We start from the raw sequence: 16,391 nt of genomic DNA, 5'->3' as shown, positions 1-16,391 counted from the left end.
TTATGGGCCACCGTACTAGCTACATAATGATGTAAGACAATTCAGTGATACGTGGACTGTAAAGATAGCCAATATGGAATTTTGAATAAAAGGAGGTGGGAGTGCACAAATGTTCTCCAAATCACCAAGTGAAGAAGAATACTTGTGATTGGCACAAATTGAAACTGAATGCTTCAGATAAAAGTGAGGGTAAACCCTCTGTCCCTCCCCCCCCCCCCCCCCCCCCCCCCCCCAAACTCACACCCTGTCTGGCTCCACAATCACGTGACAATAGTTGTCACACCATATACTGACACACAAGAAGAAGAAGGAGAAGAAGAAGAAGATGTATTCGTTAAAATAGGCCACATGACCCAGAGTTCGTTACATACTTAATACACATAGTGTGCACTTGCACTAATAATTACATACAGTCGGGATGACAGTTTTACAGTCATGATTTCGTCATATTTTTCAAATTCATAGAGAATCTCACCCGAGTGTCTTGCACTAATAAATACATACAGTCGGGATGATAGTTTACCAGTCATGATTTCATCATATTTTTCAACTACATAGAGAATCTCATCCGAGTGTCTTTTGATATGAAATATATCAACAACACGAGTTGATAAAAGTGGAAAGATTCCGAGGCTTGCCAGGATTTTGCCACTTTTATCAACGAGTGTTGATATATTTGATATCAAAAGACACCAGGGTGAGATTTTATTTATCATCCAACATCATTCTTCCAACGTTTTCAGTTTATAGACAGTAATTAGCAGTGTCTTCAGTGTAAAACGTGATGTCATTTGATTGTGACGTCATGGTAACACTTTAGATAGTGTACAGTGTAGATATCGCGTGATATCTACAGATAGATATCTACCGTGTAGATATCGCTTGATCTCATCCAAGCGATATCTCCTGTTGGAGCCAGTTTTGATTGATAAATGTATATGGACACATTTTTTGCAATAGATTCTTTAGTGGTAGAGAATATTGATATTTTTGTTTTAAAGGATGGTCTACAGAATACTATTAGGAATATTTCCCTGATATTTTTTGTCAAATATACAAATTAACAGGAAATGATATTCTTTTTCTATTTCTCAAAGGTTACGCTTCGAACACACACTAAATGATGGATCTATAGTTATTACTATAATAGAGCATTATTAAGCCGCATGTTTTGTACATAAATGACACACGTTGTTATTGAAGCATAATGGTCGATCAGCATTGAAGGTATATACATGTATGAAGCCTGGCCTCAGTATGAACCCTCGTGCCAGTTATTAATACAATGTATATACACGTGTTCACACTGTCTATACTACACTTAATCATACAGTTGATGCTGCACGTTTAAAATCCAAGTCACCGGCAGGTGCATTTGAAACAGACATAATTATTCATTGAAACTAATCCTTTGTGCTGTAGGTAATATCAACAGTTCAGCGCCTACGCATCTAGTCATCATTAGCAAAAAAACTGAAAATTACATACCACGGTCCATTTATGATGACAACTGTTTATCGTTACCCAGTTGGCCTTATTAACTACATGTACAGTCATATCAACTGTTATACCGTATACAACACAAGCATCAGCAGTTCGCGTTCCATTCTGACGTGTGCTTTCAACGTCCATTAACTAATTTCTGCTGCCTACTTTAGCACTCCTGGAACAATCAAGGTCCCACAAGGAATCGGTATTTAAACTCGAAGGGGGTGCTGCTTCTGGTTTGGGCTCTGGGTAGCAAATGGTAATTCTCCCGTAAACTCCATTTGGCATCTCCGTTTCTTTTATCACATGGTAATGAGACTAACCAAATGACATGTATACCTTTGAGTGCAAGGAGCCAGCATCCCAAGAGATGAGTATCCCAAATACGTCTCCCAGTGTGACGTATATGCAACTGAAAACACGTGTGGCATGTGTCCAGCTACCAGAACCCCCTGTTGGAAAAACATACTTTGAAATATATAACTACAATAAAGATGGATATTGATCCTTTGGGCAATCATGACGTTTTGAACACAGTGCAAATGAAGCATCCCCCAACCCTATTAACACACCCAATCATCTCAATACTATATGAAAACTGGTTTTGTGTAGCCATTCATGTAGCTACCAAGAACACATGTTTTTTTTCAAAGAGTAAAAATGCAAAAATTCTTTTCGCGAACCATCACCAATTGATAGTGATGCATAAACACATATTTATGAATCAGTCGGAATTGTACAATGGACTCTGGTAGTGGAGATTTCTTACGGTTATGATTATAGAAATTCTTTTTTGTCACTTTTATTTACACATGCCTTACAAATAAGTTATGTTACAAATACATGTATAGCAAGTATGGAGTTATAAGTGGAATCATATGGATATGCCTAATATATGTGTTCTCCCTTTTCCACGACTGAACTAATATCAAAGAAATATGAAAGAACTTTCCTTCCTCTGTCAAACTTAAACACTTCAAATTGTGTTGATAAATAAGTCGTTTTTCATCCTCCTAGATACATGATCAATCCAGGACTAACAAAATTTGAAAACCTGTTTTATTCGCAAACCTACCTGAGCCATAAGTGTGAGCACTATTTAATACAGTCATTAAAGGAATAGCGAAGAGCTTGACTTTATACAATGAAGCCATATCATAGTAACATTAGACGCAGTAAGGACAAAAACAAGCATGGACAACTAGAATCGTGGCTGAATAAGAGGTGTAATTTAATGAGTATTTGCAGCTAATCGTCTTGCATTATTCAGAGGATGGTCACCTAACGAGCTCCTTCCACCACGTGTGTGGGTATTTACTACCGAGGAACGTCAGGAGCACCAGCTGCTTCTGGAAGATGACTAAATAAAGACCATGGCTGTCTCTTCAAGACGCAACTAATGTCTAAAACAATGCACTATAATGTCACGTTCCACATAGTTTCAATACCCTTGCACAAACTGCGTTAATGATAGAATTCTATTTGAGCTGGTATTCTGTTTGATTTTTTACACTTTACTGTCTCATTCCCGGCAGTGTAGGAAACGGCAATTTATCATTTTTTATAGATTAACCTATATTCTTTGTGAAAGCGTAAAGAATTGAATTCGGTATTGAATTTAATGTGATTTTGTTATGAAAGGGTGAGCTACTGTTATGCAAATTTTCATACAACGTGTTTTGGTGTTGTAATTTTATTACAGGAATGCCATATATCATATATTGAGAGCATTGGCTCCAACAGTCTTTCAATAAACAATGTGTAACGAGGCGGGTGCTCATATGGACTCGCACCACCCTTTAATGCACACAAGTTAGGATGCTAAAGAAAGAGTCTCTTTATTGAACTACAATATCAAAATCTTTCACTAATGGCCGACAGTTCCTGGTTATTGTGTGTATGTTATTTTCACGTTGCAGCACAGAGTGTATGTGCAGACTCGTTTCATGTCAATATCGACTGCGCTGTCCACGCGAAACAAACATTGCCCAGGATGATTGATAGAGCATTAACTTATTATCACGTTCCTTCATAAAAACTACACACATGGTATTACAAAACAATGGACAAAGTTAACGGTATTTGCCACAGGATAAACCGTTAATGCTGCCCCGTGCAGCGATAGCATCAATAACGGTTAACAAGGACATGACATGATTCCATTCACATTTTACTAACGTGTAACCGAGGCTGGCCTACGAAGAATAATGCGAATCACAAGAAGAGCTCAAAGGTGTCTGAATTAACGCTGATAGTACACACCGACGAAAGAAGTGATTCAGAACATCCTAGCCCAAGGCTAAAAAAGTCTATTTCGAGACTCTGGTTATGCTAATACGGCTTTGGCAGTCCCAAACAGGGTGTTTCCAATGAGGCATAGGTATACGATAATTATTTTTGATTCATGTCGTAGATACAATGAAGAGCATGTGTGTGACGGTTGTGTGTTGGTTGGGATGACATTCAGAAACATGAGGTGCACATTAATTGTTGTATATCTTCACAGATCCTGTCTTTGAAAGGCGTTTCGAAGTGATACACACAAGGAAGAGAATTTATTGATGTCAACTTCTTTATGAAGACGATCACGACGTGTCGGAGTATATGCTTACTTCTTCATCCGGTGATTAAGGAGTAAACATATACCTCGAAACGTTGTGATCCTCTTAATAAAGAAGTTGACATCAGGTGGTGAAGGAGTAAGCATATACCCCGAAACGTTGTAATCCTCATAATAAAGAAGTGGACATCCATACATTTTCTTCCTTAACAGATCCTATTCTGACGAATACCAGAGCCGTATCACATATACAGACGACGAAACGTGCAAGCACACGTCAAAGGTTCTGTAATACCATGTACCATAATTCTTCATCGTAGTATGAAAGTATTCTTTCGTAACGTAATACCTTAATCCACTCAAGAGAACCCATGACTGAATGCATTATGCATAGCCACATGATTGCCAGGCCTAATTGGATAGACTGCAGTAAATTTAATGATAACCATGTTAAAATATATGGTGTACATTCATGAATGCAAAAATCAAAAGGATCAACGCCGAAAATACCCCTAGAGCATTTTGGCATTCGCCCCCAATGTACGATAAGTAAAAATGAAACATGTTAGTACAATTCATTTGTATGAATGGTTAGCACTGTCTGTAACCCTTCCCAGTCCTACTTCTGATATATTCGTGTCGATTAAGATCCTTGTTCTGTCACCACCATACACGTGTTCTCGGTCATGGCTGTCACTAATGTAGTTGACGTCTTCAAGGGCACCTTTGGGCTTTCCTCCAATATCAAGCTGAAACACCGATAACTAAACTCAAACCTATCTTCATTATCCAATATTATTTGGTCTAAACATGTTTAGAATTGTGTTTAAAATCTAAACATGTTCATAATCTAAGTGTATTTATGACTAAACATGACTAACTATTTAGATTCCTGATTGGCCTGGTCTCTGTTCTTTGTTTAAAACCATTTACCTGGTTGCTCTGTTTTGGTTCAGAAGCCAAAAGGCCAATAACGATATTACAAAAAGACAGCTTGAACACAAAGGGTTTCGAAATTAAAATACTTTATTTGGTTTTGTGATATCATGCAGCAGTTGATGTACATTGTATAGCTCTGTCATCCTACCATTATTCGACCATTGTGATTACATTGGGAATAAATGGGAAAGGGGCCAAGGGCTACCATAGAAAAACTTCACTTAGATGCTTTAAGAACCATATGTGGATCTTTTAGAGGAGTGAGTCATTTAATATTATGCAATAAAAAAGGTATGTCACAAAACATATTCTCAAACGAAACGCCTGAATATCTAACAGATTATATTCGAACAAATTTCCATCTATGATGCAAGATCGTTCAACAAAATTCACATTCCACTTTGTCTTCCAAACATGTATGGAATATTTTGTTGCCCGTGATTGGACTTTGTTGAATGACACACATCGGTGTTCAGAATATCTGTGTTTTCATTCAAAAATAATGAAGATAAAAACTTAGCCAGTAATGTACGTCAGTTATTCAGAACATATGAAACAAGATTCAACCTTATTGAATACTGTGAGCTAAGACTAACTGGCAGAGACTGTACAAGTGGTCACAGACGTTTTATTCTTCCTGTTTAACGTTCATGTTGTGGGAATGACTACGAAGACAGTCATCATTATGTATTTTCGTGTTTAAACGTTTTAGTTATTTATAAAAGATCAAATTCTTGTTTTTTTACACTAAGGGCTTTGATATCCATGCTGTATAATTCATATATAAAATTTAACAGATCCACTGAACTTGAGAACAGTTGAAACTGTCTAGAACTATTTTATTAGCCTCAGAATATTTACATAATGCGTACTCAAGGGGACGTTCTGTAAACATGCATATATTTCATCGAATCCACACTGTGTGTTGTACTAACACAACTGTTCTAATATGTTTATATTAGAGATGCCTTACAGTTTTCGTTTCTGAAAGTTAATATTGTTTAAATCACAAACTAAACGAAACTTATTGCCATCCATTCAAGAAAGGATTCCATACCAGAGAGACTATTATGAGGCGCCCATCTTGTTTCACCATCTGATGTGATGACAACTGACCACTCTCACGGTACCAAGGTGTTCTGCAGTATATTACACACTATACATCACTGACATGTTATTGTTCATATTACTGGATTGTCGTCCCGTGAAGATTCCGGGGTAGAATAGGTCTTCAGGAACCCATGCTTGCCGTAAAAGGTGACTATGCTTGTCGTAAAAGGCGACTATGCGGGATCGGGTGGTCAGGCTTGCTGACTTGGTTGATGCATGTCATCCATCCCAATTACGTGGATCGATGCTCATGATATTAATCACTGGATTGTCTGTTCCAGACTCGATTACTTACAGACCTCCGTCATATAGCTGGAATATTACTGAGTGCGGCGTTAAACAACCAGCCAACCAACCAACTGGATTGTCCCATTAACGGTGTTTTTGATGTGTATACTGTAGGTATACTTTAGGCGAACTAAGTGTAGTGAACTATGATGTTGGCGAACTAAGTGTAGTGAACTATGATGTTGGCGAACTAAGTGTAGTTAACTATGATGTAGGCGAACTAAGTGTAGTAAACTGTGATGTTGGCAATACGTCGACTGCGAGTCATGAATGGTGCGGTGATAATGTGACCTCACAGACAGGGTGGAATATTTTCCCCTGAAAACTGCTCTGTCATCGCCACAAACAGTGTATCGAAATCCCATCTTGAGGAGGGCAATGATTAATCGACTCCGGGAAACATTAATTGTGTCTTAGATTTCCTCCCTAAGTCGGGGTACCGCCTGTCCATAAAGCGTATACACTGTACGCTTTATCATCCTTTTATCAAAGCTGTCGAATATCATGGTTTTGTTTTTGAGACGACCCTTCCCAGCTTTGTTTCATTTATCATATCGTAAAACTTTGTTTTATTTATCATATCGAGATGGGATTTGACATGAAAGACACAGATATTGGGCAATTCGGTAATATGCATATTTCTTAAGTCTGTTTAAGAATTTTTTTCCTGTAAAATTGTCGATATGACTCCTTGTGACTGAATTTCTTTAAATATTTCACATAAACATTTGGAATTCAATTTCGTACATGTACCGTTCGTGTTGCACAGATGTTTTAGGGAGACTGTGTACCTCCATTGTATACATGTATTCTACATTCAAAGCAGATGTCAATAATGTGAATATATTCGTAGCAGGTCATATTCACGTTCTCGTGACATTACTATACTAAACAAACGAGCAAATGTATTTATGTTTTCAATATAATATCAAGGACTGTGGGTTAGTCAAGCGGTTAACGCGTTCGCTCGTCACGCCGAAGACCCGGGTTCCATTGTTCATATGAATAAATTTGCGAAGCCTGTTTCCTGTGTCCCCCGAAGTGATAGTCCTGCTATCAGCGGCTTAAAACAATACTCACTCAAACTACATCGAACCATCTGATAAGAATAATATATTTTTCTGTGACCTGGAATTGATGATCAGCTTGTCTCAAAGTACGGATAGCTAGATATCTTATCATGCTAACAACGTTGCCGGTCGACTAAATTAAGAATCGTGGTGATCGCGCTGGCTAATTCAGTAAGCCGTGAAAATGTTGCCTCTCCCAAGTTTTTATGTTTTTTATTTCAATAAACGTGAGTTGATATCTCCATGGCAACTGTTATGATACCCTAGGGATGTGTGTTGCACGAGGCTGGTATTAGGGGCTCAGGTTTCTCTGGGCAGCTGAACATTCTCACATTCCATGGTCTTTGACACCAATATTCCCATTCAGTTTACAGTAATCACATAAAAGAAATTAAGCGTTTACTTTCGAGTATTAACTTCAACTTTGCGTGAGAGTTTGTTTATTTCGTTTGCAGAAAACTACGCGCATTCACAACATCGGCTCATGCAGCTTATCATTATGTTGCTCCGTTACGACGGTTATTGTTTGTTTGTTTGTTTGTTTGTTTTTTTGTTTGTTTGTTGTGTAACGCCGCAACATTTCAACTATATCACAGCGGTCTGTAAATAATCTGGTCTGGACCAGACAACCCCGTGATTGAAAATTTGAGCATCGATTCATACAAATGAGACGCGCATCATCAACCAAGTCAGCTAGCCTGACCACCAGATCCAGTTAGTTGCCTCTTCCAACAAATATGGGTTGATGAAGATCTGTTCTAACCCGGATATTCACTGGTCCATCCAAACGTTAAACGGTGAGTGAGTGAGTGAGGGATTGTGATGCTGCTTTGAAATGAACAGATAATTTGGTGCATAACAGGTTTTTAGGAGTTATCAGTTAAGTGGAAGAACGGGTATGCTGTTGACTGACCAAGGGATATATTCGGAACGTTGCGTGTGTGTGTGTGTGTGTGTCTATGTATATGTGTGTATGCGTCTGTTTGTGTCTGCGTGTGTCTGCGTGTACTAGTCCAGACTAATGCCCATTTTATAGTGATAGGCCACTGAAATACCATGCCACAGTTTAACATGAATATCCATCTCAGACACAGTATACTGACTCCGAGCCGACCAGTCCTTGTGTTAGTCCTTAATGCCGAGGGCCAGACAGAATAATGGATTCGACCCTAAACCAAGAGGATGATGGCAGTTAAGAGATGCAGCTCTGAAATGCGGTGGCTAACATCACTGGGCTAATGGGACAACGGGAGGCGGAACAAGGTTCAAAAGATGGTCGTTGTATCGGAACTGCATCATTCCATCCGAACAGGAACCATCAAACAAACAGTTGGTGAGTGTTTGACAGATGGTGAGTGTTTGACAGATGGTGACTGTTTGACAGATGATTTGTCCGGTGAATACCTACGTGTATATACCTGGTAGTTGTTTGAGCAGAAAATGATAAGATTGGTGAAGGTTGCTATTTGAGGTTGCAATAAGATCCGAAACGTGGCTGAATATTGTTTTACGCCTCTTATTGATCGAATACGGCAGATCAGTGGACGGCAACACGGTCAAGTGGTCAACGATCCACATCGGCGGCTACACAAACACACTCTCCACTGTAGCCCTACTGGACAGCTCTACTGACGAGGAATCCTGGGGACCTATTCTAACCCGGAACCATGTTCATTAAAGCGGTAAGGCAAGTATGTGATGACATCCTTACACAGTTTGGAGGGATTCTGGAAGGTCATTTGGGACGATCAATGATCCACAAAGACAAACACCTTGAGCGTACTTCAACCCTCTTCTTGGCAACCTGTGGGTTCTCGAATGCATTAATGCATTTTCCGTTGTGAGCATGTTCTGGTTGATAAAGGTCTCCCCAATGTTGTGGGCAACACCCCAGCATCCTGAATCAGAACTGTATCCATGTGGGAAATCGAATGCTTTTTATATTAACACTGGTTACTCCAACATAATTATGTTTCCTAGTCATTAGAGGAAAACACATGTATTCGCAGATTGGGAGATTTGGCAGTATTGCCTCTCTATTTGCCAGGCAATGCAGAGGTGGAATAATTGAATTTAAGTTTCGTGTAAGTGAGGGTTTTATGCACTTTAAACAACACTTCAGTTATACCACGGCATGCCAGTTTAATGTGGGTTGGTTGGTTGGTTGGTTGGTTGTTTTACGCCGCACTCAGCAATATTCAATCTATATGACGGCGGTCTGCCAAAAATCGAGTCTGGGGTTTAATGTGAGAGGAGATCCATAAGTGGTGCATGCCAGACATCTCCACGGCATTGGTAAACATAAAACGTCAATGGAAGAGAACAACCAGTCTGGATTATCCGATTCCGTTGGATGTAAAGGGCAAAGAAGCTGTGATAATTATGTGATGGACAACTGAAAATCACTGATGTCACCAGGTGTTCGCGGAAAGGTTAAGAATGTCCTGCCCAGAAATAGGCCTCACACATATAGCCCATGTGGGAACGCGAACCCGGGCCTTCGGCGTGACAACCGAACACTTCAACCACTAGGCTACCCCACCGCCCTATCAGTAATTAATTAAATACACAATTAGGAAGTGTTGCACGTAAATCCCCCAAGGCAGAACATGGCGAAAGTAGACGGCTATATTCGCCATGTTTAATTGGGTCTTCCTTCATTAGCATGGGTGGCCCAGTCGTCTAAGGCGCCGCGATTCGCAATGCAGAGTTGCGTCCCTTGGGCACGCCAGAAACCTATGATTGAGGGTTCGAATCCCGGTTCGCCCCGATTATGTTTCTAGGTTTGTCAGCACCATAGCCGTGCTGGTGGGTTACACCGAAGTGGTAAACGTCCGAAACCTGCATCACTTCGGGCTTTCCTCCCACATTAAGCTGACACGCCGTGATATAACTGAAATAATGTTAAAAGCGGCGTTGAACCCAACTCACTCACTCACTCACTCACTCACTTCATTCATTGATTTATATTCAATAAAAGAAAATTCGGTACAAATTTACAACATTTGAAACGTTGTAGGTGTCACGTGGTTGCAAAATCATTTGTTACCAGTCTTCATTGAATCAATTTATTTTACACAAACTTACCCGGCCACAGATTACGTTTTAGAAACTGTTGCAGGGAATGAGTGATGGTTATTAAATAGACATAATCAATTTCAGCAACAGTTCTTCAATTTGCAATTACATTGAAAACAAACTTGGTTCCTTGCTTTCATTTGCTTCTGAGTTTATTCTTCTTGTGTAAACATTCATTTCACTATTCGAACATATCAAATGATATATTTCATATATACTTGTGTGTTTAACGCCAGCTTGATGTGATTAAAAAGAGCATATGTGAGTGAGTTTGGTTTTACGCCGCTTTTAGCAATATTCCAGCAATATCACGGCGGGGGACACCAATAATGGGCTTCACACATTGTACCCATGTCGGGAATCGAACCCCGGTATTCGGCGTGACGAGCAACGCTATAACCACTAGGCTACCCGACTGCTCTAAAAGAACATTAAAGTTGTACCCAAGTAGAATAGAGTATTTTCTAAATGTAAATTGTTTTAAAACTTGAATTCAGAAACAAATCTACTTGGGCCCCAAACTCCTTAAAATGTTTACAATCCCACTTTCCATGAAAATATAACGGCAACGCCAAAGAACAACCAGTCTTTATTATCAGTCGAAACAAATTTCATTTGGCGTAAAAGGTAAAATAGATTTGTCACATGAGTATAGATAATTATATAAATAAATACACATAAAGTTACACATGAGTTCAGAGTCGATCCATACTACATATGGGATATACGAACCTCATCAACCGCTGGACTAATTAACGTATAAGATTTCAGAACTTGGTGTCTGTTTTGTTTTAAAGTAGTCGATGCATCCCACGTTGATGATTGACCCCATCATCAGTACCAAAGAGTCACGTGTGCACCAAGAACCCAGTACTTGGTGAAGGTATATAATTATATATATATATATCATATCAATGTAGTCTCCCCTGTGCGTGACATTGATGGGAGAAGAACCATAGGGGCGTTAATATAGGCATTGGAGGAACACGTGGATAGGGTGTCCCTTCTCAGAAGGATAATCGTCTTGGAGGGGATTAACACTAATGTATATTTCATAGCAGTGTGACCAGCACGTGACCTCTGCTGAAGTAGAACTTCCTGTGGCGCACCCGTGCGCCATGTCCCATGGGAGGAACGCTCAATCTCTTTGTGTCTACTTTGCATGGACTTTTCCTGGTGGAATAAAGCATCATTCTGGACGGTTGATGGTGATGGAGAGATGGAGAACCGACCAATCTTAATCTAGTCATTGAACTTTGGACATGGCCTCCATTCTGATATAGTGCATTCGACACTTAATCTTTTGAGGCTTATAATAATGTTGGTTGAGTGATGTGGGTGATGATTTTCGTCTGTCTGTTCCTTTTGAATATTGTGTGTTTCGAGCAATATTCCTGCAGCTCCAGGCTTTGATGTCTACATTTCAGTCTTGGGGTACATTCGAGCACGAGCAAGAAGATTTTGAAAGAGGGTCAGATGTCTTTTGCTCAAACGTTGTTTGATCAGTGTTGTTTGTAACATTCAAGGTCTCAGCAAAGTTTTCAAAATGTTTTATGGTAGACATGTCGAAAACAATTCCAAATTGCGCATCAGTGACAAAACTTTTGTACGACGCAATTCCCTATTTTGAGTTCCACCATATGTTCCCATGCTTTTTACAGGTGAACAACTGTCTTGCCTTTGCATGTGTTTGTGACTGGTGGGGCAGGATAGGCTCACTTTCGCGAACACCTGGTATCATCACTTTTTTATAGGGATTCATTACAACGTGATTGGAATCATACAATTGTCTCTATGTTACCAGATAGTTCTTAAGATTACGGAACGAGTGGTCGTTGTCACTATTTATGTAAGAAAAATGGTATAAATATGTTTTTATTTTCGTATAATGTATTCTTTTTATTAAATCAGCATTTGATTTATAAACATGCGTATTAAACGAAGCACATTTCCCCTAATCTTTTGCCTTCTTTAATTTCTGCCACCAAAATGCTTTTTTATCCTTTAGATGTGGTTGAATGGAATCGTGCAATAATGTTCAAAGCGTCTTAACCGCAGTTCACTCGCCATAGAGGCGTATACAATCGGTTCAGTGCCGAGATAGCGATAATCCCTGTATTGACGTAATCACCTCGCTATCAATATGTCTGACCCTGTTTTTTATGTGTCTGTAGCTTTCCCGTATCCCAAAACTGGATAATAGTGGCTCACATGACAGGTGTAATTGTTCAAATGATTATTCAATCACAGAAATGTGCATGGACGGTCGTAACGAGACGTAAAAATGTTAAAAATCTAAAATCCAAGATGGCTGCCGCCATTTGTCTTTTCCGTATTTGCTAGTCACGTTATTATTATGTAGACTTTAACTTCTCTAGTGTGCATATTTATGCTTGCCATCATGATGTATCTAGTCCCAACATAACATCCTCCTACGTCAGCAGTCCTAGTTCGTTCACAGTGAATAAGCTATCACAAATTTTCATCGCCCTAACGCAATTATTTTCAGGACATCCAAGCATGCCATTAGTCATAAGTTTCATAAACTGAGGGAAATATGTTTTATTCCAATCTTTCTAGAAAAGCGACTAACGGGTTCGGGTGGTCAGGCTTGCTGACTTAGTTGATGCATGTCCTCGTATCCCGATTGCGTGGATCGATGCTCATGATATCAATCACTGGATTGTCTGGTCCAGGCTTGATTATTTACAGCCCGCCCTCATATGGCTAGAGTGGGACATTAAACAAAAATCAAACGAAAGCTACATTGGAACATTTTTTTTCAACAAACAAACAGCCCGAGAATTGAAATCTTTCTTCACCTTCAAGCTATGCAGAGTTGCACCCCTTAGCTGCCAGGATCCTCTGATGCGGGGTGACATCTGACATGTACCCAATTATTATCCAAATCTATCATCACTAGATCTTTGATCCGAAATTTCGGCATAGATATAAATTTACGTCCAGAATCACGTTAGGTTATCCGCCCGCTACCATGGTATAACCGAGATACTCTTTAGCATCTTACATAAATGTACTCACTGGCGACATTTTAATATTCCTCATGAATTTAGCCAATGTAAAGTTTGTAACTTAAACCATATTGAAAATGAATATCACGTTTTGTTAATTTGTGCAACGTATAGCCACGTTAAGCAAAGTTACATAAAATCTAATTTATAAATTTTTTCAAATATTCTGAAGTATTCTGAAAATACTGCTGTCATCACAAGACACTATTATCAATACGAAAACAGGAAAGTACTTGTCTCATGCCAGTACTGTAAGAACACAAAAACTCCAACTTTGATAAAATGCACTTGTGTTAAAACGGTTTAAAAAAAAAGCAGAGAAGTGTGTTGTGTTTGCACTAAAATTGTATTTTGGTTGTACAAAAAAGGCCCGTGGCCTACAAGTACTGAATAACGTGAAGAAGAAAAAGAAAGTATTCACTGTATATCTGAGGGGGCACGGGTGGCTCAGTGGGCTAAGGCGCCGCGATTCGCTGTGCAGAGTTGCGTCCCTTGGGCACGCCACATACCTTTGATTGTGGGTTCGAATCCCGGTTCGCCACGATTATAATTCTACGTTTGTCAGCACCTTACCCGTCCTCGTGGGTTTCACCGAAGTGGTAAACGTCTGAGGCCTGCATCACTTCGGACTTTCCTCCCACATTCATCTGACACGCCGCGATATTACAGGAATACTGTTAAAAGCGGCGCTAAACCCAACTCACTCACTCACTGTATATATGTTCTACGTATGTATATACACTGTATTCCTTGAGTTAACTTTAGTTAAGGTGTTTACACAGAAGCCCCTCTAATCCAATACATTGCCAGTGACATTGACCAGACTGAGGAAGCACTGTACAATGTACGTTGTACTGGCCTGTTAATTCCCTGTAGACATTCACAGCAATAGTATTCCGAAAAGCAGACCAGAATTAAGGGGTTCCTGACGGAATTACACGGCGTATAGGTATATAATTGTCGATTTAATTCCCTTTAGATATACCGAAACACTGTTAAAAGCAGTATTCAACTCCACACACCATAGAATCGCAATGCACAATATACGCTAATCCTATAACATGATTGTCCAAATGATATTATGATGAAATTTGGTATGACGGTCATCTGCATGCAAAAAACGTAAGTTAATTTTCATGTGAAGCCAAAGAGAGGACTTTTCGTGGCATGGACACTGGACCACTGTTGAATTCCAGATACTTAACTAATTTCTGTTTCGATTTGATTATTTCCTCACAACGCGTAATGAGAGAGATTGTATCATGACATTGATCATAGATATTAAATCATTTAAACGTAACATTTTCTTTGTTCTCATTCCGTACAATTCCGTGTGCCTTCTGAGGTAACTTTTCTAGTTTAATCATCAATGTTTTAATTAATATCATAAGTTGCTTCATTCGCAGTCAATAAAGTACAAATATTGGGCAGTGCAAGATATGAACAATCTTTGCTTTGACGTTTACCATTGATCCTTGTTACAGTCAGTCTGTTGAACGACACCATTGCTTCAAGAATCGATATCATCTCTATGTATTTGCTGTATTTTGCAAATTGAGGGTTATTGGGAATGCTTCGACAATATCGTAATTCCATAGCGTGCCAATACGACTGTAGCCGTAGCAACATGAACATTGTGCTAAACAATAACCTTTGATGGTCAATACCTCATAAATGAGGGTTTAGTTTCCAGTTTTCGTTATTGAGTGAATTACATCTATGATCGCTAATTATTCAGACCAGAGAGCAAATTGTGTTCTCTGACGTGGAACAATAAGCGAATCAATAGGTTCAATCGTTGTGACAACAGTCCGTGTTATATAGGGCAAAGGAAAGTCTTGCCTTGCTTTCTATGTACCCGGTATTTGAACAAATACAGTATATGTCTTTATAGTCTTATTAGAAACATATAGACATGAAGTAAACTGCTGGGTAAAGGAAAGTGTACACTAATGTTTGATGGTTGCAAAAAATGAAACCAACAAGAAATGGTTATTCGATAGTGGTATATTTGATACAGGTATCATAGTAGTGTTTTGGACCTTACGTTTGCAGTGGTTCAGTGACTGGTTTCTGATAACGCATGTAATTTGTTTTGGTCAAATCCAGTTTTTAAGTGTATTATTTCTGTTGACTGCAGTTTGCATTGGGCAACTGACCAATGGTCAAGGGATAGTCAATGTGTGCACTCTGACAACATCGTTACGGATTATCTGGCTATTTTCTGCCAGAGCATCCTTTGTGAAACGCCATAGATTTCTGGAGTGTCCTTCCTTGGCCGTCACACAGGACAGATGCTACCGGCTGAGCAGAACATTCACCCTGCGAGCACCTGATGTTTTCCCTGTTTGACATTGATTTATGGGTGCCGAGGAAGGTGTTCTTCACACGAAGACACGTGGACACGGAGATATCGATAGTTGTTCGTCCATGTTGTATCGAACAAAACACCAACGAGACAACGGTGGTCAGTATGTTGGAACAGTTTCACTGTATGGATTTGAGACTGATCCTGGACGCATTCTATTTTTACACAAAATAATTACAAAAAATAGAAGAATGTAACAACAACTATAAAAGTGTTTCATGCGTCTGTATTTGGTAACTGTATTTTTGTTGCTTTCATTTGTATTTTATGAAGCATCAAAATGTGAGGTGAAATTGGGTTTAACGTCGCGTCCAAGATTATTGCACTTATATAGCGACGTGCATGCACGTGTGTGTGTGTGTGTGTGTGTGTATGTGTGGCTGCCTGTACTAGTCCTGACTGATGCCGATTTATAATGCTAGCTTACTGAGATACCATGCCGCAGTTTAACATGAATA

The 16,391-nt window shown here is 39.3% G+C and overlaps 1 protein-coding gene across 1 annotated transcript in view; it reads left to right on the top strand.

Moving 5' to 3' along the window:
- The window catches only part of LOC139446600 (uncharacterized), a 40,944-nt gene that overhangs the window by 21,542 nt on the left and 3,011 nt on the right, over nucleotides 1-16,391 (top strand). The gene's annotated exons all lie outside the window — the stretch shown is intronic.

The sequence above is a fragment of the Haliotis cracherodii genome, unplaced genomic scaffold (genome assembly GCF_022045235.1).
Source record: "Haliotis cracherodii isolate W230 unplaced genomic scaffold, xgHalCrac1.p SCAF_6, whole genome shotgun sequence".
In the NCBI taxonomy this organism is placed as follows: Eukaryota; Metazoa; Mollusca; class Gastropoda; order Lepetellida; family Haliotidae; genus Haliotis; species Haliotis cracherodii.
The sequence above is the reverse complement of the archived record's forward strand: the minus strand, read 5'-3'. Positions and strand labels throughout refer to the sequence as shown.